The sequence below is a fragment of the Trichosurus vulpecula genome, chromosome 3 (assembly GCF_011100635.1).
Source record: "Trichosurus vulpecula isolate mTriVul1 chromosome 3, mTriVul1.pri, whole genome shotgun sequence".
NCBI classification, from domain to species: domain Eukaryota; kingdom Metazoa; phylum Chordata; class Mammalia; order Diprotodontia; family Phalangeridae; genus Trichosurus; species Trichosurus vulpecula.
This window is the reverse complement of record NC_050575.1, coordinates 118,426,435-118,453,562: the sequence shown is the minus strand read 5'-3', so window position 1 is coordinate 118,453,562 and position 27,128 is coordinate 118,426,435. Positions and strand designations below refer to the sequence as shown.

General features: G+C 40.3%; 1 protein-coding gene across 1 annotated transcript in view; it reads left to right on the top strand.

The window, feature by feature from the left end:
• Positions 1-27,128, top strand: part of ASTN2 (astrotactin 2) — a 1,142,502-nt gene that overhangs the window by 682,487 nt on the left and 432,887 nt on the right. The gene's annotated exons all lie outside the window — the stretch shown is intronic.

Sequence of the window (27,128 nt, the reverse complement as noted above, 5' to 3'; positions counted from 1 at the left end):
CTATAGGCCACTGATTCTACAGAATGGACACTTCATTGGATAGAAGGTTGGATTAGGTGGGCCTTTAATTATCTTCCCAACCTCAAGGTTCTATAAGAATTCTATGACTCTCTAAATTACATAAAAGGGCCAGGTTATCTGCAAGTCACAGATATGCCATCAGTAGGGAGTACTTGAACATAGTACCTAGTGATACAAAGTGTCAATGGCTCTGAGTGCTATCTCTATTTGGTAAAGTATTTAGGGGATAACTGTGACCATAACTAAGCGTATTTTTCCTCATGGCTAATGGGAAGGAACAAGCTCTAGCACTGGGAAGGGATGGAGCTGAAGCTGGGTACTTTACCAGTGTTTCTTTGAACAAACCCTGTTGTTTCTGTCTTTCTCATGGAGCTCGTTAGCTCTCAGACACGCTCTTTATTAGTGTCGCCTTGTTACACTGCTATTAGAGGCTGTCAGCTTTCCTGTTCCTAACATTCTCTTTGGTTTAAAATGTTTTGTCAGGCCTGTGTTCTCAGGGAGAACTGAGATCTGACTTTGGTGTAATTCCTGTGCAGCCTATCCTCTAAGACAGTCTTTGGGCATCTTTCTTAACTAGGCTTGATTTGTTTCCAAACAGTGTTCCTCCACCAAGCTCCCATCTCAGAGAGAAGAAAGTCACAATAATCTAGTTTTGAATTCTGCCTCAGTTTACCTGTGTAAATTAGGTAGTCACACTGACTCTACTGGCATTAGTCTCATCATCTGGAAAAGGACAGGATTGGACTAGATGATCCTGTTTCCTGCTGTAAAGGTCTAGGGTCCGATGAACCACAAAAGAGCCAAGAGCTCTTCTGACTGTATCACAGGCTTAGCAAACTTTGGCACGAGAAAGGGGTAGATCTGTGCCTCAGTTTCTTCATCTGAACCATGAAAGCATTGGATTAGATAGCCTCTGAGGTCCTTTCCGGCTCTAGAGGCATGGTCCTCTGATCTCTATTTCCTTAAAGTATGATCAGTCCGTCAGCCCAGGTTATCAGGTATATCAGGTACATCACTGGAAAGAAGACTTCTTTAGTTCAAAGACCTTAATTTGTCTGCAGGATGCTACTTCAGCCACTCAAATGATCACTTCCAAATTGTTTTGAATAGTGTGCAGGTGACATATCCCATAAAGGCTCCCAGAATGCTTCATAGACCTACAGAATAGGGTATGACTGACAGACTTTAATGCAAGTAAAATATTTCTTCTGTTTAGAATGTCCTTCCTGATCTCCTGTCCCCTCTTCCCACTCTGACCTCTACCTCTCTGGTTTCTAGCCATTCCATAAAGGCTCTGTTCAAAAATATCCTTCAGGAGGATATTTCTGGGTCCCACATCTGAAAGGGATCTCTATTTTCCTTATAGCAAATACAGTTCATTGCATATCTCTTGCGGGGCTTTAAAATCCCCTTTGTTGTTCGGTCATTTTTCAGTTGTGTCTGACTCTTCATGACCCCATTTGGGGTTTTTTAGCAAAGATACCGGAGTTGTTTATCGTGTCCTTTTCCAGCTCATTTAACAGATGAGGAAGCTGTGCCAGACAGGGTTAAGTGACTTCTTCTGGCTGATATAGCTAGTAAGTGTCTGAGGCCAGGTTTGAACTCAGGAAGATAAGTCTACCAGACTTCAGGTCTGGCACGCTATCCACTGCGCCACCTAGCTGCTCCTGAAATCCCCTTCCCTGTATTATATAAATTGGTGGTATAAGTAAGGCTTCCCAACAATTGAAATAAATCAGTCACTAAGCCTTTATTAAGTACCTCCTATGGTCCAAGCACTGTGCTAGGTACTAGGGATACAAATTAAAAAAAAAAAACATTCTTACTCTCAAAGAGCTTGAATTCTTTTGGGGAAACAACTTGTATCTCTGTGAGTGTATACAGGTTAAATGAAAATGAATACAAAGTAGGTTAGGAGAGAAGAAACTAGCAGTTAAAAGGATCAAGAAAGGTTTCACGTACAAGGTAGTGTGTCATCTGTCTGGAGGGAAAAAAATTAGATTCTTTGAGGCTTTGGTGAGGGTAAAGAGCATTCCATGCCGCAGAACTAGAACATGTGCCTTAGGAGGTAGTGAGTTCCCCAGCACTCAGTGGCCACTTGTAAGGGGATGCTGTTAGGGGTATTCCTCTTCAAGTACAGTTTGAACAAAATGACCTCTGAGGTCCTTTCCAACTTAATATTCATGCATTCTGTGCCAATGCCTTCTCTCTCCTCCAAGACTGTGAATTACAGGAGAGTAGTGAGAGTGACTTAGCTGATACCTTAGCACCACCAGCTGGGCTCTGCCCACAGTAAGTGATCAATGAATATTTGTTGAATGAATCACAAACATAATAAAATGGCTTTGAGGTATGGCAAGATTTGCTTTACACAGATAAAAATAGTTCACTTTTGTGTGATGCTTTCAGGTCTACAAAGCCCTTTACTCAAAACAACTCTTTGAGGCAAAAAAAGACAGAATAAGATTATTTCTACCTTATAGAAAAGGCAAACGAAGCTCAGAAGGGGAAACTGCTTGATCAAGGTCACATAATTAGGAATCGCTGGAGCCAGATTTTGAACCCAATTCTTCTGATTCTTAACCCAGCTTTTCTTTTATGAAAATGTAACCTCTTTTACTGTAGAGCAAAAGAATTCCTGCTTTTATTAAATATTAGTCACTTTACATCTGGATTTTAGCAAACTTTGGTCATGGGTTAAGATGGGGACTGTGGAGATGGGGAAATCTATGTACTGAAAAGTTGTTATAACAATTTTACTGGGTGTAAGAATCAATCCCCACCCCCACTTACAGCCTTCTCTGCTCCAGCTGAATCATACAGACCAGTGTCCTCCTTTGTTGGCTAGTTAATTTAGATAATAGAGTGAAGCAACAAGGCAGAGTACAGACTGTAGGATATGGGAGTCAGGAAGACCTGTGTTCAAATTCTGCTTCCAACACTTGTTAACTGTGTGACTAGGGCAAACTATTTTATGTCTCTGAGCCTCAGTTTCCCCATCTGTAAAATGAATGCAGGTGATATAATGTCTACCTAATAATTTTTGTGAGGATCAAATGGAATAGCATATATCAAGTTAGTTATGTTAATAACAAGAGGTGAAATTTATACAGTGCATTAAAGTTTGTGAAGTACTTTACCTAAGTATTATTTTCTTCCACAATCTTATTGGCTATCTAATATGTGCAAGGCACTAAGCTCAAAATGTTGGGGGAAGTATAAAGATTAAGTAAATAAGGCACAATCCTTGCTCTCAGGGATCTTATAATAAGAAAGTGCCTATTTGTTATACATAGATTCAGCTTTCCAACAGACATTTGTTTATGTTTCAATGTGACTCACAACACTCTAACATTTTTGATTCTTTTAGACTAATAATGACAGTACTAGTCACATTGAAAGTGGAAGAGATTATCCTAAGATGTAGTCAGTTTTCCACCACAGGAAGTTTTTAAGTGAAAGATAAAGGGCTACTTTGGGATGAGAGCATGGTCTGAATTGGACAAGATGACCCCAGAAGCCCCTTCCCACTCTCAAATTCTTTGCTTTTGTGTATCCATTTATAAAGAGCCTTCCTTACAATAACGGTATGAGATAGGTGGTACAAGTATTATCCTCATCACTTTACAAATGAAGAAACTGAGGTTCATAAAGATAAGATGAAGTAAACAAGAATCAGAGACAGAATTTGAACCCACATCTTCCTGACTCCCAGTCCAATGACTTGCCCAGCTCACATAGCTAAACATTAACACTTAGGTCCTTTACTCTTTTATCTATAGCAGACTTGTTCCATTTCAACTGCCAATAAACAACTTTTCAAGTTGTCAAATTTCAAACCCAGTGGCAGCATCAAACCACGTATATGGAACAGTGACCCAGAGTGTGCAACACTGGGTTAGGTACTAAGGGGAAAGAATAACAAAAGTATATCCCCTGCCTTCTAGGATCTTACATTCTAAAGAGCAGTCTCTAAGCTAGAGTAAAGCCTGCTTCAGCCCAAGGTACTCATTGCTTCTGACAGGATTTCACAAAGGCTATCCCAGAGCATCTTTTTTACTTGTCATTCTCGCAAGAAAAACGTGCCAGCTAAACATAAAGGTGACCTCCCCATTCTGCCCTCAATGAATATATCCTTGGAAAGCCTGAGGGATGATGTTTGCCTGGAGGAGAAGAAATGCAGATATTAGAACATGGCCTTCAGGGGAGAGAAGACAGCCATGCAGTCAGAAGAACAGGCAGGTCAGTATTGATTGCAGGAGCCACACAGAATAAAATATTGCAGACACCAACTGCTCTGCTCATGTTGAGAAATTGTGAACAGAGGTTCTGCTAAAGTCTCCAAATTGCTTAGCTCTGACGTTGATTTACACGAGCCTTTGACAAAAAGAAAAGAAAGGAAAAAAGCGTATACTATCTAGGGAATTTATGGTTGATGCCTGTAAATGCTGTGTGAACACGTTACAAAATGGCAATGAGTTCATCCATCCACTTGCATCTTCCCAGATCATGTTTTGCTCACTCAGGGAGGAAAGATAATCAGATGATCCTTTTCCTCTTATTCTGCTTACTGGATATAAGAATTCACAGAGCCAAAACTTGGAATTGTTGCACATGGGCTCAGAGGTGGGAAAGAGAGTTGAGTGGTAGGAGAAGGAAGAAAACAGAGGTCTCAGGGCAACTGCACCAGGGTGGGGTAGTTCACATCTAGGCCAGCTAATCCAATCAAAAAGCCTTTAAGTACCTACAGTCTTCAAGGGGTGTATGGGGTGTTCAGAGAGGACTACTGGTCTAAGGGCTGGCTGTGCCCTTTTCAGGGTTGCTCATCCACCTTTAGTGTCCACCTTTACCCAACTCTCACCTGTAGCTCCAAGAAGTTGTACCATGTACAGAGGCCACTCCCTGGTAAAACCATTGTGACAGATGGGCTAAAGCAAGTTGAGCATAACTGACAGGTCTCAAACCTGCAGGTGTGTTAGAGGGATATCTACCCAAAGCATGTGAGGACTTCCCCTGTGGAATAGGCAGATGAGAACAATTTATTCCATTAACCATGACCACAGCTCTGTAGAGTACTTAGAGCTTGGTCAGATATCAAAGACACTAAGATCATCCACTTCCTCCCAGGCTATCACCAATCATCCTGACTTTTGTCTTCCGCTGGACTTCAATGACTCAGGAAAAGAGAGTGAGGGTGAAGACTTTGTGCAACCCTGCCTAACTTCAATTCATGCACAAGTCAAGATATCACTCTGTGATGTCATTGGTCCTCTTGGAAACAAGGACAAAAGAAAAAAAACTGTTCAAGAAAGCATTGTTCTAGATGGTAGAGATACCAAGACGCGCGCGCACACACACACACACACACACACACACACACCCCATTCCTGCCTTAACGACATTTTGTTTTAATAAAAGGAGAGATAAATATTTGCATATGCATGTATACATATATGTATATATGCACGTGTGCAGAAATATACACACATACTTATCTCCCCTTTGATTACAATACAAATTTCCTTAAGGTTGGGATAGATTTTTTTTTGCTATATACCTATATTTGGATAAATACACATATATATGTGTATGTTTATATAGCTATACACTATACATATGTGTAGGTATATCTATACATATGTATATATATACATACATGTGTATGTGCATGTGTTATAATGACATATAATGGAGAGAACTAGGTCTTCAGTAGGAGTTGGGGGATGAGCTGAGCCTTGAAAGAAGCCAGGGATTTGAACAGAGTAAAAAGAAGTAATGCATTCAAGGCATGGGGCACAGTTTCTCAAAGGACATGGAAATGGAAGATGACGTGGCAAGTTCAGGAAACAACAGAGGCCAGTTGGGTTGACTAGAATATAGAATACACATGGGATGGTAAACCATGTACAATACGACTATAAACACTGGCTAGAGCCAGACTGTTTAAAGGCTTTAAATGCCAAGGAGAGATTTTTTTTTTCCTAAAGGCCACCAAAAAAGCTACCAAAGAGTCCTGATCAAGGTGATGGTGCGATTTGTGCTTTATGAATATGACTGTGGCCACTATGTGTAGTATGGATGGCCTAAAGAGTAGAGAGATACTGGAAGTTGGGGATCCAATCTGGAGACTGTTGTACTAGTGCTGACAAGAGGTAATAAGAGTCTGAACTAGGGTGGAGATGCATTTGAATGGAGAAAAGGGAACAGCTATGATATGTTGTGGAGGTAGAATCAACAGTAATTGACAACTGATTGGATATAGGGGGAAGAGGAGAGAAGAAGGAATTGAGAATGATGCCCAGGTTATGAACCTGAATGACTAGAAGAATTATAATACCCTACAGAAATAGTGAGGCTAGGAAAAGGGGTGGGATTGATGAGGTAAGAGGGGATAATTCTGTTTTGGCCATTTTGACTTTGAGATGCTTATGAGACATCCATTTGAAAGTGTCCAAGAGACAACAGGTAGTGTAAGACTAGAGCACAGTAGAGAAATTAGGAATGGATATAGAAATCTGGGGATCATCAGCAAAGAGATGATAATTGGCCCATGGGGAATGATAAGATCATCAAAAGATAGAGCAAAGAGAGAAAAGAGAATCCAATCCAGGACAGAGCCATGAAGGACCTAAGAAGTTTGTGGCTCAGCAACATTGTGAGAAGGAAATTCAAGGATATGGAATCTGGTGATTGCCTTGTGAGAGAACCAGAAATATTATAGTCAAAGCAACTGTGCTTTAATGAGGGCACTTTCCTGAGAGTGTCTCCAAAAATCTACTGTCCTGAGGTCTATTTGTGTACAAGTCAAGACATCACTCTGTGATGTCATTGGTCCTCTCGGAAACAAGGACAAATTCACGTGAAGAATACAAAACAAATTTGAGAGGGAAAGAGGGCACAGTTGATATTAGATCACAAGACTTTGTAGTGGGCATAGTCAGCATGGTAACATGACTTTCCCCCATGATTATTCAATACTTAGTGAGTAAGAAAAGAAGAGGTGGATGGTAGGAGTAAGTCAAAGATGGGATTTGGCAAAGGATGGATGCTGACAGGAGAGTGTGGCAACTCTTCATGGACTCATTGCACCAATTCTATCACTCAGTTCTATACTACTCCCTTATTAATAGGAAAAGAAAGTCACTGTTGTTGAAGAAGGTATTCTAGCTCTGTATTACCCTCTTATAAAAATTAAAAGAAAGTCACTGTTGTTGAAGAAGGTATTCTAGCTCTGTATTACCCTCTTATAAAAATTAAAAGAAAGTCACTGTTGTTGAATTGAACCCAACTCAAGATCAAAGCCTCTCATACTGCCTAGCGTACCTTGCCTCTAATAGCCAAGATTCAAACCAGAATATGACTCTCAGACACTTAACCTCTGACTTCTAGGATAAAGGCCCAGGGTACCAGGTTGTTGTTCCCCTCTCCAGAGCCTCCTTTTGGCTCAGATACCAAACACAGGACCAAAGATTTACATCCTTGACATATGTTTCTATGCCCTCACCTACAGAAAGGGACAGTAACTCGAGATCCGAACTCCTTTCTTCCCTAGTACTTGAAAGAACTAAAACCATCTTCTCCCAGTGTATTGGGAATCAAGATGGGCTCTTAGCACTTATTTAACCAAGTGCCCTTGAACAGTTTGGCCTTTGTTTCCTTGATTAAATTAGGAGTCCTTGATGACTTCAGAGGAAAGCCTAGTTTATGTGTGTTTGAGTGGCATGTGTGTAACATCAGAGGCTGTTGGGCCACATGGGTTTAAGTTGCATTTTTGTGACGATTTTAGGTCGTGTGGGTGAATCACATGTGTGACTCACCTTTGACCCTGAACAAGATACATAAACGCAGAGGTTGGCTTTCTCTTTCGGAGCTCTGAGCTGAAGCAGGAGTGGTGCGTGACTCTAGGCCAACCGTTGTTATTAGCTCCCCAGCTTTGATGTTGATGCTTCTCTGGTAACTGTATATTGTGATTTTCTCAGACAGAAATCTGTCTGTTAATTCGTGTTTATTTGCTCTGTTTGTATTTGCTTTGAAGCTCAGGGTGCTGGCTTTTCCCCTGAGCTGAGTGAATATTTGTATGTTGGATTAAAGTAAGATTGTTAACCCCTTAACGTTTCTTTCCTTAGTGAAGCAGATCAAAAGAACCTGTGCTTGAATATTCTGTGTGCTGGTTGTTGTTGGTTTTACACCTCCACAGCAACTGCTAGCTGGATTGTTGAAACACCCATTCATTTGGCATCTTGAGGAGGAGACCCCCCAGGCAAAAACAATTCTATCTTCATCCTATGACTACTAAATTCAGATACTGAGAAGGAAGAAACTTTCCTCCTCTACCACCACTTCCTATTGTCTTATCCCTATCCCTTTCAAATCCTAATATAATTCTGGCTCTTCTTTTCATCTTCTAGCTTTCAACAAGAACTGGTTGGTTCCTCCCCCCAAAAAAAACCCCTTTCATCCCTGGACATATTTTCTAGTATTGGTTGCACCTTCTTTCATGCCCGCTGACCAAGGGGTCCAGAAGAAAAATTATTCTATTTACTATTTCAAGAGCCTTCCTTTGCTGCTATCACTTCAGCAATCTTTCATCCTTTGAGGAGTACCCAAGTATATCCCCTTATCTAGATCCTCTTGTCATTATTCTTCCTGTCTGAAGTAGTTTATTAGTATGTGACTATCAGTGTTCTTCTGTACTTCAAAACATTCTCTTATACTGGAAGGCTTCAAAATAGAGCTTCATATTCTCTCAGACATCCTGGCCTACCAATTTATAAATCTCAACTCTCATGATATTCAATATACCCACATTCTACCTCAGCCATACACAAGATAGTCACACCCTTGATCTCTCCATCACCCATATGTTCTATTTCCATGATCAAGAATTCTGAAACTCCTCTCTTTGACCATAACTTCCAACCATTCCATCTTTTTTCTGTGCCCCAGTCTTCTTAAATCTGCTCTTTGTTTTCAAAGTGATTTCCAGTCCCTCTATCTCTCAATGTTCTTCTAGGCCATCATCTTTTCTGGCTTTACTTTTCTCCTTCTCCAGGCTTGACCCTGTAGTTAATGAGTTCAATTTTACCCTGTCCTCTAGGTTCTGAATTCCTTGCCACATTGTTCTGTCAGCATCCATCCTTTGCCAAATCCCATCTTTGACTCACTCCTACCATCCACCTCTTCTTTCTTATTGAATAATCATAGGAGAAAGTCATATTACCATGCTGACTGTGCCCACTACAAAGTCTTGTGATCTAATATCAACTGTGCCCTCTTTTCCCCTCAAATCTGTATTGTATTCTTCACATGAATTGTGCCAAACTTCTCTATTCAAGCCTCTCATAACACCACCTTTCTCCCGGCATAGTGCCTTGCCTCATATTTTATTAAGAAAATAGAAACCATCCTCCTCAAGCCTCTCTTCTCCCCTACTGTATCTCTCAAAACTCTGTAATGTCATTCTCTAATCTTTCCTTCTTTATTTCAGTCTCTTTTGGAGAGGTGACCCTTCTCACCAAAGCCAAGCCTTCTATTTGTACCCTTCATTCCATTCCCTTCCATCTCCTCTGACAAGTTGCCCCCTGAAACTAATCATACCCCCTCTAATCTTCATTCTCCCTACCTACTAGTTCTTTAAGTACTATACTGCCCAGGGCTTCTTCACCCTTAAAAAAATCTTCACTTGACAGAGCATTCCCTCCAGCTATCATCCCAGATCTTTCTTCTCTCTCACAAGCTCCTGGGAAAAGTCATCTATACTTGTTGTCTCTACTTTCTCTCTTCTCAGTCATTTCTCAACTCTTTGCAATCTGGCCTCCAACATCATTACTAAACTGAAATTATGGGGCAGCTAGGTGGCTCAGTGAGTAGAAAACCAGCCCTGGAGTCAGGAGGACCTGAGTTCAAATGCAGTCTCAGACACTTGACACACTTACTAGCTATGCAACATTGGGCAAGTTACTTAGCCTCAATTGCCCTGCCTTCCCCCCCTCCAAAGAAAATCAAAAACAAAAACAATAAACTGAAATTATTCCCTCCAGTTTTGCCACTGACATCTTAATTTGCAAATCCATTGGCCTTTGGTTCTCATCTTTCTTGATCACTCCACAGCAGTTTACACTGTTACTTTGCTGGATACTCACTTCTCTCTAGGATTTCATGACTCTGCTCCACCTTTGTTCTCCTACATGTTTAGTTAGTTCTCTCTCTCAATTGCTGAATCATGATCAGTGTTCATCCCCTAATTATGGCTGTACTCCAAGTCCCTGTCGTTAGACCTCTTTTCTTCCTTTTATACCCTCTCTTTTGGTGATCATATGAACTCTCATGGGCTCAATTGTTATGTCTACAAAGATGACTACCTGATCTTCATATTTAGTCTCTCTCCTGAGCCCAGTTTCACTTCACTAACTGCCTATTAAACGTTTTGAAATGAATATCCCATAGGCATCTCAAACTCAACGTGTCCAAAAAGAGAACAAATTTTCTTCTCAAAAAGCTCACACCTGTTTTTAGCTTTTTTATTTTTATTAAGAGCACCACCATCCTTCCTTCCAGTCACCTCAGTTAACATCATCATCTTTGACTCCAGCTCCTTCTGCTTTCCCCTCCCCCAGATCTAACCAGATGCCAAAACTTACTGATTCTGTTTTTCCCAAATCTTTCCCATCTGCCTCCTTTATTTCCCACACACAGACACCATTCTACTTCGGACCTCTATCACCCCCTGCCTCGACTGATCCAATAGCTTCCTATTTGGTCTCCCTACGACTAATCTCTCCCCTTACAATCCATCCTACATAAAGATATCAAATTGATATCCCTTAAGCACAAATGTGACCATATCATGCACATTATCAAAAAGCCACAAGGGGTCCTAAGATACAAATTTCTCTATTCATACTCCAAAACCCTTCACTATTTGACCCCAGCTGACCTTTCCAGATGTATTACAACTTACTCCCTTCCATGTAATGTCTAACCAAATATATCTACTTGGGGCTTCCTAAACATATTCTATCTCCTGGCTCTATGCCCCATGCCTGAAGTGCAAATGCATTCCCTCCTCATTTCTGTCTCTTAGAATTTCTAGATTTTAGTTTAGTTTTTTTTTTCCAAAGCTCCGCTTGTGTACTACCTTCCACATTAAGCCTTTCCTGATCCATGCAACTAATGATGTCTCCTTCCCTCCACACTGAAATTTCCCATTTACTTTTATTTTTTTACATTTACTATAGATATATTTTGTATTTACTTATTTGTGTAAGTGGTGTTTTTCCCAAGATAACTGAAGTTCCTCAAGGGCAGAAGCTACTTTATTTTTTTGTCTTTGTAGCCATAGCACCCGGCACAGTGCCTGGCACATAATATAAACTTACTCAGTGCTGGTTGATGAATCAATAAGTTTGAAAAGGAGGCTGGTAAAGCATTCACAAGTAAGTAGGAGTAGAATCCAGGAGAAGAGCTGTCTTATGAAAACTGAGAGAGGAGGAAATATCTATGAAGGGAAATGGAGAATGAGGTAGTGATTGATTTTATAAAAAGCTTCTGAGAGGTTAAGATGGATGATGAATGAAAGAAGCCTAGAACAATTTCAATTAGTAGTGAAATTAGAAGCAACATTGCAAAGAGTTAATCAGTGAGAAGGAAGAGAGAAGAAAATGGAGTCAAGGAGCAGAGATGACATTTTTCTATTTGGTTTTGAAAAGGAGAAGTGTCTAATGATGGCATCCCATTTTAACTCTTCTCCCTATCTAGGCACTAGTTAGGCCACATGTGACCAATATAATATGAGGGTGGGGAGGGGGCGCTGATGTTTGACATCTTACTCCAACTATCTGCCTTTCCCTTCTACCACCATCTCAATCTGTGTGCAAGCCTGACCCCAGCACCTTTCTCTCCTATTTGGAGCTGAAAGCAGATAAATGCCTGACCACAGGAAGGTGACACTAAGGACTAAGATTCTACTGAGAATCAAAAGCAGTAGGAGTGGGAGCTGATAAATTAACACAACCCAGGAAATACCAGAATGGTGTCTCCCCTATTGTGTGTGTAGATAGATTAGCAGAAAGCCTTGGCGTACACACACCCTCCATGGAGTCCTTATAGCAATCCAGGTATCTGTCTTCTCCTGTTTTGGTATAAGCCATTGCCCCTTAAGCAGGAGCTTAGAGTAGCGATTCCAATTAAGTCAATTATTGTTGTTCACTTATGTCAGTTGTGTTCAACTCTTCATGACCCCCTTTGGAGGTTTCTTGGCAAATTTCCTTCTCCAGCTCATTTAATAGATGAGGAAACTGAAGCAGGAAGGGTTAAGTGACTTGCCCAGGGTCACACAGGTAGTAAGTCTCTAAGGCTGGATTTGAACTCAGGTCTCTCTGCCTCCAGCCTCAGCACTCTATCCATTGCAACACCTAGCTGCCAGTTAAGTCAACAGGATGCTCTTTTACAAGCCTTCCCCAGTCAGAGCCTCCAGTGGTGGAAAGGTCTTCCCAAATGGCAGATGGTAGAAGTCCTGCTCAAACTTAGTGGGGAAATAATCCAATGTTATGTTGTATATTGACTAACTTTTCTAGAAAGGCCCCTGTTGATCCCTTTCAGGGGTTTAGGAAATGGAAGTTACAATTAAGCTTTTGTTAAACTCCATATATCTGGGTTGATGGGCAGTTAGGATGCACGACATATCAGATCTCAAAGTTTAAAGATTGGTTGCTGTACACCATTCCCTTATTGATGTCCTTTTCTAGGCTTAGGTATGAGGTAGTGTGGATACTAGAGCTGAAGTGGCGCAAAGAACGATGTCTGGATCCAACTTCCCCGCATCATCTGCAGAGAAAGAAAACTAAATTCCCCTAAAGAGCCCAGAATATTGTCAGTCCTGCTTTCCCTACCCCACCCCCATCCTCCACATCACCTTCCCAAGCTTTTATTCAGGGTACAGTATTCACTCCCCACACACCTGGAACAAAGCCACACTTTTTTGCCTTAGGTAGGACTCTCAGAATGCACATTTTCTCATATCATTTTCACATTTTTAATCTTCTAATTTTATATTAATATGTTTCTTTGTTCTTTTTGTAAATTTGTTATTTATTTTTAACATTCTTTTCTTTTTAAATATTGAGTTTCAAATTATCTCCCTCCCATGCCTCCCCCACCCACTGAGAAGGGAAGCAAAATAATATCAATTATAAATGTGAAATCATGCAAAATATATTTCCATATTAGCTACATCTCAGAAAAGCTAAAGAAGTAAAAAAAGGAAGCAAATTATATTTCAATTTGCACTCAGGGTCCATCAGTTCTCTCTCTGGAGGTGGATAGCATTTTTTCATCATGAGTCCTTTGGAATTATCTTCAATCGTTGTATCGATAAAAATAGGCAAGCCTCTCACACTGGAGCATCCTTAGAAAATTGTTGTTATTGTGACACATAATGATTTCTCGGTTTTCACTTCATTTTGCATAAGTTCATGTAGGTCTTGCCATATTTTTTTTCTGAAACCCACCCCCCTGATAATTTCTTATAAAGACAATAGTACTCCATCTCAATCATATACCACAACTGTTTAGCCATTCCCCCATTAATGAGCGATCCCTCAATTTTCAGTTCTTGGCCATGACAAAAAGAGCTGCTCTAAATATTTTTGTACGTATAGGTCCTTTTCCTTTTCCCTTTGATCTCTTTGTGATATGGACCTACTAGTGGTTTTGCTGGGTCAAATGGAACATGCAGTTTCATAGCTTTGGGCATAGTTCCAAATTGTTCTCCAGAATGATTGGACCAATTCAACAGTTCTACCAAAAGTTTATTTATGTACCTATTTTCCTTCATTCCCTCCAGCATTTGTCATTTCTGATAGGCATGAAGGTTGTACCTCAGAGCTGTTTTGATTTGTATTTCTCTCATTAATAGTGATATAGAGCATTTTATGTGACTTAGATAGCTTTAATTTCTTCTGAAAACTGCCTTTTCACATCCTTTCACCATTTATCATTTGGGGAATGGCTCTCACTTTTATAAATTTGAATTTTCTCCCTAAATATTTGAGAAATGAGGCCTTTATCAGAGAAACTTGCAAAATATTTATATATACTTCATTGTCTACGGCATCTTTTAACAAAATGTAGTTTCCTGATAATCTCTTTTAATTGGGTCTATTTTTGCTTTTGCTTTGAATAAGATCACGATTGCTACTCCTGCCTTTTTTACTTCAGCCAAAGAATAATAGATTCTGCTCCAGCCTCTTATTTTAACTCTATATGCCTTTCTGTTTCAAGTGTGTCTCTTATAAACAACATATTGTTGGATTATGGTTTTCTAATTCGTTCTGATATTAGCTTCCTTTTTATAGGTGAGCTCATCCCATTCATATTCACAGTTATAACTACTGTGTATTTCCCTTTCTGACTCTTTTTATCCTGCCCTTCCTCAAAAAATGGTTTTGCTTTTGACCACTGTCTCCCTTAATATGCCCTCCATTTTATCAGCCCCCTCTATATCTCTTATCCCCTTCCTCTCCTATTTCTCTATGGGATGAGATAGATTTCCATACCCAACTGAGAGTGTATGTATGTATGTGTGTGTGTGGATTCATCTATCTCTGAGCTAATTTCCATAAAAATGAGAGTCAAGCGTTGCCTGCCACCACTACCCCCATTTTTCCCTCCACTATTAAAGCTCTTCCTTGTGTACCTCCTTTATATGAGAAAAAATTCCTTATTCTTTCTCTTCTCCCTTATTCCACTGCATACCTCTCTCTTACCCCTTAGGTTTTTTGTTTGTTTCTTTTAGATCATCTCACCATAGTTGACTAACATTCATTCCCTCTACCTATGTAGATTCCTTCTAACTGTCCTAATAATGATAAAGTTATTAAGAGTTACATGTATCATCTTCCCATGCAGCTATCTAATATACTTTTGACCACTTGTCTGACCCCTTATTGTCTCTGGGCTGAGAGTTCTCAAAGCTGCTGATGTTGCCACCATTCCTCCAAGGCCTGCTGCTGCTGCTTCACTCTAGACCACTCTAGACACCAACGTGTCACAGATCTCTTCTGCTGACCTCCTGACTTGTCTTATGCTGGAAAATGTCTCAATCCCACCTTTTCTTTGGTTCTGCCACTCTAAAATTTTATTTGAGGAGCTATTTTAAAGTTGTTTGGAAGTGAATGTTGGGAGACATCAGCTGGGTTGCTACCTATACTCCACCACCTTGGCTCTAGAATTCACTTTAAAAAAAAGAATCAACAAAATAAGAAAGAAAGTAAAGAAATATCTGGCTGAGCAACATTGCAAGAAAGAGAATCCAAGAGATGGAATCTGAGAATTGGTATATTTGTTTAAGGACCATATACCATGGTCATTCCATTGTAGACCCACTCTACTCCTCAATACAGGATTCATCTCTGTCTGCCCTGTAAGAACATGGAGCAGTCTCAAAAAAACAAATAAACAAAAATAGTGAATTTTGCGGTCAGGGTACCTGGCTTTGTTGTATACCATCTTTGTGATCTTGGCCAAATCATTGAATGTCCCTAGATCTATTTTCTTAATCTGTTACATGAGGGTAGACTAGATGCTTTCTAAGGTCCCTTGAATGCAAACAAAGAAGATCAAATCACCTGGATGCTTCTAATTATGTAGATGTCAGGCATTGCATAAACAGCCTCTCTATCATGGAGTAATTTTTTTTTTGTTTCACTTCAATTTCCAGCCAGATATTGGACACAGTTCATACCCCTCACTTGCAGACCCTCTGTGGACTATTGCCAAGGGAGATTTCTCTAGCCAGATGATGTCTAAGAACATTTCAAAAACTAAAATGTTAAGATTCAAAAGCTTTTATTATGGAAGAAGCATGATTGTACAGTGCAAAGAATACTGGAGTTGGAATCAGGAAAAACTTGTATCCAAATCCAGAATAGTCTGAAAAACTTTTTCTGTCCTGGATCTGATATTTCTGCTGTGTCACTCATCTGTTCCAAAGTCACCTTCTCCTCCTGCCTGATACTCCCACTTTGTCCCTTCTCTGGAACAACTCACCTCCAAAATTTGAATCTGCCTCCTAGATAATTGATGCCTATCTGACTTTGACACATGAAGTGGGAAACAGATTAACTTGTCTGAATAAGATGCCCACCCCATCACTATAAAATATTTAACCCTCTTCTGCCTCATTGAGACTCTGCTTTGTGAAACAACCCATATTTCCTGTTCTAGAAGAAGAATTAAGACTTTAGCATTAGTATCAGGGAAGGAAGGTTGGTTCCTCATTGGTTCCTTTCCTCCTTTCACTAGGATTTAATCAAGCAAATAAGCATTTATTAAATGCTTAATATGTGTCAGATACATATTAAGGGTACGTAACCAACACTTAACACTTGTGCTTATTCTACAAAGAAAAAAAGGAGAAATCATTTCTTGCCTTCAATAATATTAAATTCTAAGAGGAAAGATAGTATATACATAGAAAGACATGTATAGTTTAAAATGCAGAATTGAAAGCAAGTGCTTAAAGAAGAGAATGCATTGAAGATCATCATATCCAAGGCTGGGACTCCATATATCTTGCCTCTTGCAGATAACCTAGTTGTATCTTTTTGAAATTATTATTGATATGCCCTTTATACCCTTTTCCCTTTCCCTTTTCATCCTTCCCTCCTGAGGGTCTAAAGTTAAGTGCCTTCCCTTACCTAAGGCAAACAAAAAAAACTTCTAATACAAAATGCAAAATACAAAATACAAATACAAAAAAAATACTCTTAGTGTTATTAGTTAATTTGCTTCTTTTATGGAAACTGCCAGGTTCCCTAAAAGCAACTGCAGTGGCCTTGAACAGCCTCAGGTCTTAAACTTATTTGTTCTGTGACCTGAGTAAGTCATTTCAGTATTTTGAGCATGAATTTCCTTATTCTTAAGATTAGTATGATTACACTTGCACTCAGAGTTGTGAGGAAAGAGTTTTTAAACCTTTTAGTGCCAAAGAAATCAATAAGTCATCAAGCATTTACTGCCAGACATTTTTCTGAGTGCTGGAGGGGAAACAGAGACAAAAAAAGAAACTCTACCTGCCCTCAAGAAGCTTCAGTTCTATTGAGGAGATGGGGAACCTGAATTGTTATAGCGATCTATATGGCACAGGAAGGATAGAAATATAATTCTCTGTAGCTTTGCTTTGGGGGCTTCCTTACCTATATTTGTCATATGGACCAGTGAAAGAATAACATTGGAAGGGGCCAGAGGCCAGGAGCCATAGAGGTAGAGATAGAAAAGATCCTGGAAAGCTGTTAAATGTGATCCGGGGGCGAATGCCTCCTAAACCTTGTCTCTCATCCTGGATAGAGTGAGTACACCGAGGTCACCCCTTATTTTCCCCAGACTCAACAAATTATCTCTTGCTGATAGTGAGAAGCTGCTTTTCCCCACCTCCGCATGCTCCCTCCCTCCTCACCCATGAGCGTAGGGTTTGGTGTTACCACAGATGTTTGTATTCTCTGTAGCTGATGAAAATATTCATTATCTTGTTAGCTGCTGTGGTGAAGTAAGTTCGGATTTGCATTTTCACAGCTAATGATAGCTGCACAAATGAGCCAGTCACCCAGCCTCTGATCATCTCCTTCCCTCACCCCCAGCCCCGGGCCCTAAGCACCCAAGTATTAAGGACCCCTCCAAAGACAACTCCCATTCTCCCTTGGTACCCAATGGGAGAAAGGTCAGCCAAAACTAGCTGTAAAGTAAGGGCATATTGGAGGCAGACAGCCTGATCTGTATGCAGCAGAAAGAGACAGGGAAATTAAAGAAGATAGTCGAAGTTGCATCCCTGGCACTAACAAGATGTACGATCTTGGTCACTTTCGTTTCTCCTGAATAGGCATGAGTTTCTTCAACTGTAAAATTATGTAGCTGAACTTGATAGCACCTAAATACAGTGACCATATTTTCAAAAAGCTGCCGTTATTCAGTCATATCCAACTCTTTGTGACCCTGTTTGGGGTTTTCTTGACAAAGATACTGGAATGGTTTGTCATTTTCTTCTCCATCTCATTTTATAGATGAGAAACTGAGTCAGACAGGGCTAAGTGACTTGCTCAGGGTCACACAGCTAGCAAGTGTTTGGGGCCAGATTTGAACTCAGAAAGATGAGTCTTCCTGACTCCAGGCCTAGCACTCTCTGCACTATGGCACCACCTAGCACCCCAAATCAGGACCTGTGTTCTGGCACCCACTGACATAATCATGCCCCATGACTCTCCTGCTTTATACATTAAAATTCTGTATTTAGCAATGGCACATAATATAGACTAACGTGAACTTGTTTTCATGAGTGATCACAATGTTTCATCAGTCCAGGATTCTCAATTCAACAGACATTTATGATTCTCTATAGTCCCATGGCTGTCTATTTTCTGTGATTTACGTATTGTTTGGGCAAGTTGCTTCACTTCACTGGGCCTCAATTTCCTCAACTGTAAAATGAGAGAATTCCAGATGTGATAGACCATTATTCTATGACTTAATTCACACAGTTACTTCTTTTGCCATAATATTGGTATTTCTGAGATATTCGGATGGTTTATGGGGATAGCTGAATATAATGGAATTTGAAATTAGATGTATTCTACTTCTAAGATTCCTTCCAGCTGTAAGCTTGTGAAATCTCTGACTTTAAGTTGGGATTTGGGATTCCCCCATTCCCAAACCTGACCTGGGAATGACTTGGCATTTTTGACTAGGTTAAAAAATGGGGCAAGAGCTCCTTAGATCATCTGGGTTGGATAAGGGGAAGGAAGGTTTACAGAAGGGTCAGAGTCCTGGAGTTCAAGTTTGGACTGGTGACATGGGAAGAGAAGACACCAGAAAAAAGCTGCAGGGCAGCAGTGGAGTTCTTAATCCTTATGCGTAGTTATGGAGGTGCCTTGGTATGTGTTTGGATGGGGGTATGCCTGTATACATGTGAGCATCCAAGTGTACCATCAGGTGTGTGCATGAGGGCAGGCATGTTGGTATTCCTGCATATGTAAGTCTGGAGGTATGTTTCTTTGTAAGTGTACTTTTGTGAGCAAGACTGTGTATGTGTAAGGGATAGAGGCATGTGTATTTCTGGGTAAGAATGCAGTGGTATGTTTGTGAGCAAGTGTATGAACATGCAAAAGTAGCTAAGGGGAAGTCACTTTACCTTTTTAGGGCTTCCATTTCTTCATCTATAAAATGAAGGAGTGAGAAGTGGCTTGGTGCAGTAGAACTAGCAGTTAACTCTGGAGTCAAAGGTCCTAGATTCAAATCCTGCTTCTAATAATGACTTCCCATGACATTTACTATGGATATGACTTTGGACAAGTCAGTGAATCTTCCTGACTTCACATTTCTCATTCATATAACAAGGGTATTGGACTGATTCGACCTCTGAGGTCCATTTCAGATCTAGATCTATGCTCTTCTACTTCCTATTTCCATGCATTTAAGGGATGGGAGTGTGTATACTTGTGGGCAGGAGATCAGTGGGCAGGTATATGAGCAGAATTGGGTAGGTGTATTACATGACCTTGTAAGTAAGTTGCTTCACTTCTTAGCTTGCCTCTACTATAAAACAAAGGAGTTGGAGACAGGGGGTATAGTGGAAAGATCGGTGATTATATTCAGATGATGTGGATTCAATTTCCATTTCTAATGCTTACGTCCTGTGTAATGTTAGCCAACTCACTTTCCTCACCTGTAAAATGGGGAGGGGGGTGGACTAGATGGCTTCTGAGGTCTCTTCTGTCTCAAGATTTATGATTCTACAATCAAATGACTAAATGATTTCTAAGGCCTCTTCTGGCTCTAAATCTCCGCTTCTATAATGCTCAAAATACATACAAGTAAAACAAAATATATAATTATACAGGGTGTCCCTAAAGTCTGGACACATAGGAAAACTGCATATTTTTAAGAAATGAAATGAATGAAATTTTTGACAACATTTTATTTAATTGAAATATTAACAGACCTTAGTCCCCTTGACTTTTTTTTCTAGGGTACGCTAAAAGAGAAGGTGTACTCAATGAAAATCACAGCTGTGACACACTTGATTGAACCATAAAGAGTTAATGTGCTGAAATTGACAGCGATGTGGGGTTATTGCATCGAGTTCACATGAATCTTGCAAAGCGTGTCAACCTTTGCATCACAAATGATGGAAATCATACTGAAGATGTTATTTGTTAATATTCCAATTAAATAAAATGTTGTTGAAAATTTCATTCATTTCATTTCTTGAAAATATGCAGTTTTGCCTATGTGTCCAGACTTTAGGAACACCCTGTACATGGGAGATCTAAAATGTACATGATCAAATGAGGAAGTAATTAATCACTTTCATCTGGGTGAAGACAGGTAGCACAGTGGATAGAGCACTGGGCCTGAAGTCAGGAAGACCTGAGTTCAAATACAGCCTCAGACACTTATTAGCTGTGTGACCTTGGAAAAGTCACTTAGCCTCTGTTTATCTCAGTTTCCCCAACCATAGAATGGGGATGATAATAGTATCTACAAGGCACTTAGCACAGTTCCTGGCACACAGTAGGTGCTATATAAGTGCTAGATATTATTACTATTACTATTAATGTTTATATGAAACAGCTTCCTGGAAGAAGTGGCGTTTGAGCTAGACTGAAAAGCATGGGGAGAAATTGGACACTGGTAGACCTCTGAGTTCAGATGGTGGGAGGCAAGGGAAGGGAAGGTATTCTGAGAGTACAAATATCCTAGAGAGAAAGCCTGTGGCTGCCCACTGTGACTGGAGTACAGAATATATGAGGGATAGTAAAGACAGATCTCAGGCTCCCAGGTAAATTTGGCAAAGATGATCTCAGAGACACTGACTTCACCATATACTTTGGGTGAAGGCAAGAATAAGGGAAAGTAAACAAGGAATAAGGAGGAGGGAGATGTTGCTTTCTTATCTCTGCTACCACCTAGATCCTTCAGTGGTTGCTTGGGCAGAAGAAACCCCCTTGGCATTAATCTACCCTACTTCTAAGTACAGCTTCCCTTCTCCTCACTCCCCTGCAACACCATGGGGATGCCGTGCTGGTGTGCTGAGATCCTTGTGCTGATTCTGTGGGCTCCTGGCAGGATGCTGAAGCACCAAACAGCATCATTAAGTGAGACTGCCCTCCAAAGAGCAGCTGACACCCCCAGTGTGCTTAAAAACAGTTCTATCTCAGCGGGTATTTTGGGGAAGCTTCCTGGGCTCTTTATACTTAAAAGGTTTTGTCAGACCTTTATTAGAATAATGCGTGGGCTCCATCTATTAAGAAGGAAAACATGGAGTGAGTCCAGAGGAGAGCAGTGCAAATGATAAAATAGATGGAAAATAGAATTCACACTGAAAGGGTTCAAGAAATGAAGATTTTTCAGCCTGAAACGAGGAGACTTGAAGAAGATGCAGCATTAAAAACTTGACACTTTCAAATAGATGGCAAGCTGCTTGAGGTCAGCATCATCATACAGTTAATCATAAGGCTGAGCACATGTAGTCTATCCCCCGCATTTTACATATGAGGAATTTGAAGCTCAGAGAGAAGTTATTCAAGTTTGAAGAGTAAGTTAGGGGCAGAGCTGGAACAGGAATCTGAATCTGCTGACTCTCAAGTGACTACTCTTTATATTGAAAAGGCTGCATTAGACTTCCGTTAGAGTTGGTTATGGGCTTCATTTGTTAAGAAGGAAAACAATCCCTTTTGATAAATCCCTGGTCTAGGCAGCTAGTTGGAACTATAGATAGAGTGCTAGGCTTGGAATTGGGAAGACCCAAGTTCAAATCCAGTCTTAAACACTTACTAGATGTGTGACACTGGGCAATTCACTTAAGCTCTATCTCCCTCAGTTTGTTCATCTGTAAAATGGAGATCATAATAGCATTTATTTTACCAGAGTTGTTGCAGGATCAAATGAGATGATATTTGTAAAGCACTTAGCACATAGTAGATGCTTAATAAGTTCTTGTTTCCTTTCCTTCTCTCCCCTCCCACACACCCAGTTCTTGAATCCCAAAAGAGTAGGTGTTTGATAAGAAATGTTTTTAATTGATAGTATCATTAACTGTTAAAGTTAGTATGATGGTCTACTCCCCACAAATTAATGTTATAAAGAAGCCAAAACCTCATATTTAAATAGTACTTTATAATTTAAGAAATACTTTCCTAACAGTAGCCTTGCACTCCAAGTCATAGGACCATTGAATAAGGGTTACACGAACCCTTAGAGGTCATCTAGTCCAAATAACAAGTATTATTGTATTGTCCCCATCATAAAGAGGAGGCAACTGGGGCTCAGAGAAGTTAAGGGACTTGCCCACAGTCATCTGGATGGTAAATATGTGATCTGGGACTTGTATCTAGGGCTTGTTTTTACCTCTAGGTCGTGTCCTTTCTCATGCATCTTGCTGCTTCTCCTGTGTAAGATGGGTTAGCTTAAGAAGTAAGGTGATCAGATGACCTCATTCTCCAGTGAGACCAGAACAAAAGGAAAGGACTTTGAATTACAGCAGGATGTAAAGGAAGAGGGAGAGGGAGGGGAGGAAGGAAGGAAGGAGGATGACACAGGTGAAAATAGACTCAGAGTTCAGACTTCATAAAGAATGGAGGTCCCTTTTGCCCAATTCTGTAGTGGTGGGACATGAGCTTTTTACATATACTGTTCAAAAGTTTGAGGTTCCTGAAAGGGTTTTGAAAAGACCAAGGAGACAGAGAAGGTTTCCAGTGAGCCTGCCAGCTTTGGGAGCCCGAGTTTCGCTGGCCACACGTATTTTCTTTTGTTTCTTCTCCTACTTAAAGAATGGAAATCTCTGATTAAGCATATCAGTATATTCTTGGAGGTGGGGAGGAAGGTTGGAGAATATTTCTTAAGATTTGTTTTTCTATGCTGTTGAATTAACTGTCCTTTGCTTGAAACTGTCCTTTTCTTTGCCCTCTGGTTTGTCTGGTTTAAAAAAAAATGAATGAGGCCTCATGAGCTATGATTTTGAATGATGCTTCCCCGAAGTGTGCTTTGAACCTGGAGTAGCTTTGAGATGGTCTACAATTGAAAGAAGTAGGTTCCAGAAGGAAAAGCTAAAGGAATTGGGTTTGTTGATCTGAGAGGAAAGAAGGCTAAGGGTTGACTTGATTATGCCATTGAGAACATGAAAGGGCTATCAAAATGGAATGCTGAATGCTTGTCTTTCATTCCCTGTCACATTTAACAATATTATGAAATTCTTTGATTCTCAGTGCAGATGGACTTAAGGAAAAACTTATAACATTATGAACCCTTTCCCTCTGCCATGGTAGCAGCACAGATGTTGTTATTCAGTGATATAAATTTGAAACCAAGTTCTAGCACCAAGTGGTGGTTATTTCCTCAAAAGTAGCTGGTCTGCATAAGGAAAATAATAAGCAGCAGAGAGTGCAAGAAAGCAAGAGTTAGCAAAAATGGTTCTTATGCCCTGCTTGTATTTTCTCTTTCCACAGATGTAATTACATACTACTGCCCCTGCAGCTCCTGCATTGTGAGAACTGGAAATCTGTTTATTTTGTAGCAGGAGGAGGCTTTCTGAACTTTGTGGTGCCAAGTCTGAGAATACTTACCTATAGTACTCTTTGCTGGTTATTTTTTTGTTGTTGTTAATTGTGTAGTAGGTTGAGGACATATCCTACTAGTGAAACAGGAGACAATGACCCTCAAAGCTGAGCTATTTCTTAAGACACTTCCAAAATTCACTTCCTTCCCCCTCACCCTAAATCGATTTTGATGTATGGCTTCTCTGTCTCTTGGTGCAGATTGGATGTATGCAAGAATCTGACAGTACATTTGTCCTTCTGGAGAGATCATATCATTCTATAGTCTGTCTTTCTGAGATCATGGAGCTCTCAGGTCTTCATGAAATGGACAGGTCGGGTAATATGTGGAGAACAAGCTATTTCCCTGATCACCTTTAGGTACTGTTTCTTCTTGGTGTTGGCTTGCTAGGGGCTGATTGCTGTATCTGATAGGAAGCTAGAAGTTTCCAGGAATCTGTCATGCCCATCTCATCCCAAGAAAAATCATTATTTAGTCACCATCAGCTTGATGACGACACCCTTTCTATCATTACCATTTTCACATACACAGGTACATGCCACTCCCTCATTTCAACCTCTAACTGGAAGGTGGAGGAGGAGGGACAGGAATTTATCCACAAGGGTCAAAGTCTGACCAGTTTTCTACCTCTGTCCTTTCCCTGGGTTGGGGTCCCTCCCTCTCTTCCTTCCCCATTAAGGGATGTCTATGAATGTTTCAGATACATTAACAAACAGCCAACAATATCCAATTGCTTTTCACCCCCATCAGTGCAGGAAAAATTAGCATTTAAATTGAGGTATTTCTGAGAGGCAAACCACAAGAGCATTGAGCTGGCTTCATCCTTTTCCAGGAAATGTCTAGGTCATTGGATCATAGCATTTTGTGCAAGAAGGGACCTTAGAGAAAATCTAGTCTAATCTTCTCATTTTACAGATGGACCAACAAAGATGTAATTCAATGAAGTGACTTACACAAGATCACACAATTAGAAAGTGTCAAAACCAGCATGAAAGCCCAGATGCTCTGATACCAAATCCAAATGGTCTTTGTACTACACCATCCTAGTGATTCATGGGTTATCTACTTGGGAATCGAGCCTAGAATCTCTACCTTATATTAGGTGCTACATACTCCTTCTTAAGATATATTTCCATCCCTGGAAGATCATTTGCAGCATCGTGAAGGGGACATCAAATCCTAAACACCAACAAGACTTTTTTTACTTCCTCTGGAATTGAGCCAATTTATATCCAGTGCCAAAATGCAGGCTCTAGCTGGGTGTGGTGGACTACACATGTGTAGTCCCTCCCTCCTGCTGGGAACAGTGAGGTTGGTGGGGTCTTGAGTTTGGGAGTTCTGAGCTTCAGTGGAACTAAAACTGATTGAGTATCCACATTAAATTCAGAGGGCAAACCCTCAGGCACTGAGCTTGCTTAAGGAGGAGCAATCAATCCAGGTCAGAAAAATGGAGCAGGTTAAAGTTCCTATAATGGATGATAAGTAGAGCATTTTGTTTGGTCATTCATTCATCCTGCATTTATTAAGCTCCTATTATGTGCTGGCTACTATACTAGGTTCTGGAAATGCACCCAAAAAAAAGTCATTTGTCCTCAGAGAATTTACATTCTTCTGAGCAATACCATGTTTACTCAGATAGGTGATAATACCATATCTATAAAAAAGTAAATACAAACTGCAGTTCAAACCGGGCCAGGGAGACCCAGTCTTAAATAAATGCGTGCACAAATGAATGAATGGATGAATGCCTTGGCTATGTTTTATTTTCACAGGGAAGCAGCATGGGATATTGTGAAGGAGTCAGGATATTTGTGTGTCTATGTCTAGTACCTATGTCATAATCCTATGTCATAGTGCCTATGCCACTAACTTCAACAAATCCTTACCTTTCTCTGGTCCTCAGTTTCTTCATCTGTAAAAATCAGAAGTCTGGAGAGAATGATCCTTAAGGTGCCTTCCAGCCCTATCCTTCTGGAATTGTTCTTTTTCAGGATATACATTCAAAGTTTCCCAGTTTCCTAACTTTTCTAACTCTAGGAACTACCTTGTGTCCTAACTTGCTACCTTTTCTAGTTTCCTTAGTTGTCTCAGGGGTCTTTGGCCAGGTGATAATCTTGCAGTCTCTGGCCCTTGCTATCTAGAAGGAGTAGAGGGAGTCTGTTGACTAGCTCTATGGCTAAATTCCTTCCTAGGTGATTTGTAGTGCTTCTCTTATAAAGTGATCTATTCTATAATTGTGAAATGGGGGGGGCGGAGTCTGTCAATCATATTTGGAGAAATACCTCAGGCTCTGTTTTGGCAGCTTTTTGATGAGCAGAGACAGACATCTCCTAATGGCAATGATATTCCATGTTTTCACCCCTGTCCTTGTGGACAAACAAGCTCCCATGGAACCTCAACCTCTTCCCATTATAACCTGAAACCAATTCATCCCTCCGCTTCACCCAGACCTGTCCTGGCCAGCCTAGGTTCTTGACCATTGCAGGAATTCAAGAACCCAGAGCTATGATAGGGAGTGAAAGGATGGTCAGGGGGAACATAGAATCAGTGCTAGAAAGTACCTTAAAGACTGTCCAATCCAACCACCTCATTTTACAGATGAGGAAACTGAGGCTTAGAAAGATTAAGTACTAACCAACTACTAACCAAGGTTATCATACAGTTAGTATCAGAGACAGAATTTTAACCTATATTTTCCTGACTCAAAATCCAGCACTTTAACCACTATGCCAGATTGCCTCTCTGATATTTTTACCTAAAGAGGAATCACTACACTTTCCTCCCTCATCCCCCATCCCATCCCATCCTCCAGAACAGCTTGAAGACTGCCCCTCAGTCCATCAGACTGAGAGCAGATCAGAGATCATAGGAAGCAAAACAACAGCAACAATTTAAGATTCAATATAACAAAACTAGCCCTTTTACTCACCATGGTGCCTTGGGCGAGTCTCTTCCTTCACCTCTGAGCCTTCGTTTCCTTGGTGTTGCTCTGCCTACATCATGGGGTGGCCACGAAAGATCAAATGAGATAAAGTCTGGGAGAGCACTTTGTAAAATGGGGCATGTCATACAGCTGCAACCTGTTCTTTTGATGGCATCATCTCATCCTCATGAGCTTCCTCCCTTAGATTTCATAGAATGCTTTGTTTGCTCATTCATTCCTTCACCTAGCATTTGTTTACTTTGTGCCATACATTGGTCTGGGTTCTATTGAAACAAAGACCAAAAACTCCATCATCATTATCATCACTGTCATTGTCATCATCAACGTCATCATCATCATCATCATCTGCTACCCTGAGGGAACTTTTGCATTCTTCTGAGAGCATGCTATGCTTACTTGGATAGTAAAAACATCATATGTATGTATGTATGTATGTATGTATATGTATAGGTATATATATGCATGTATGTATATGTATATATCTGTATAGGTATATACACATACATACACATATAGACACACATTTTATGTATGTGTATATATAGATACGTGCATACAT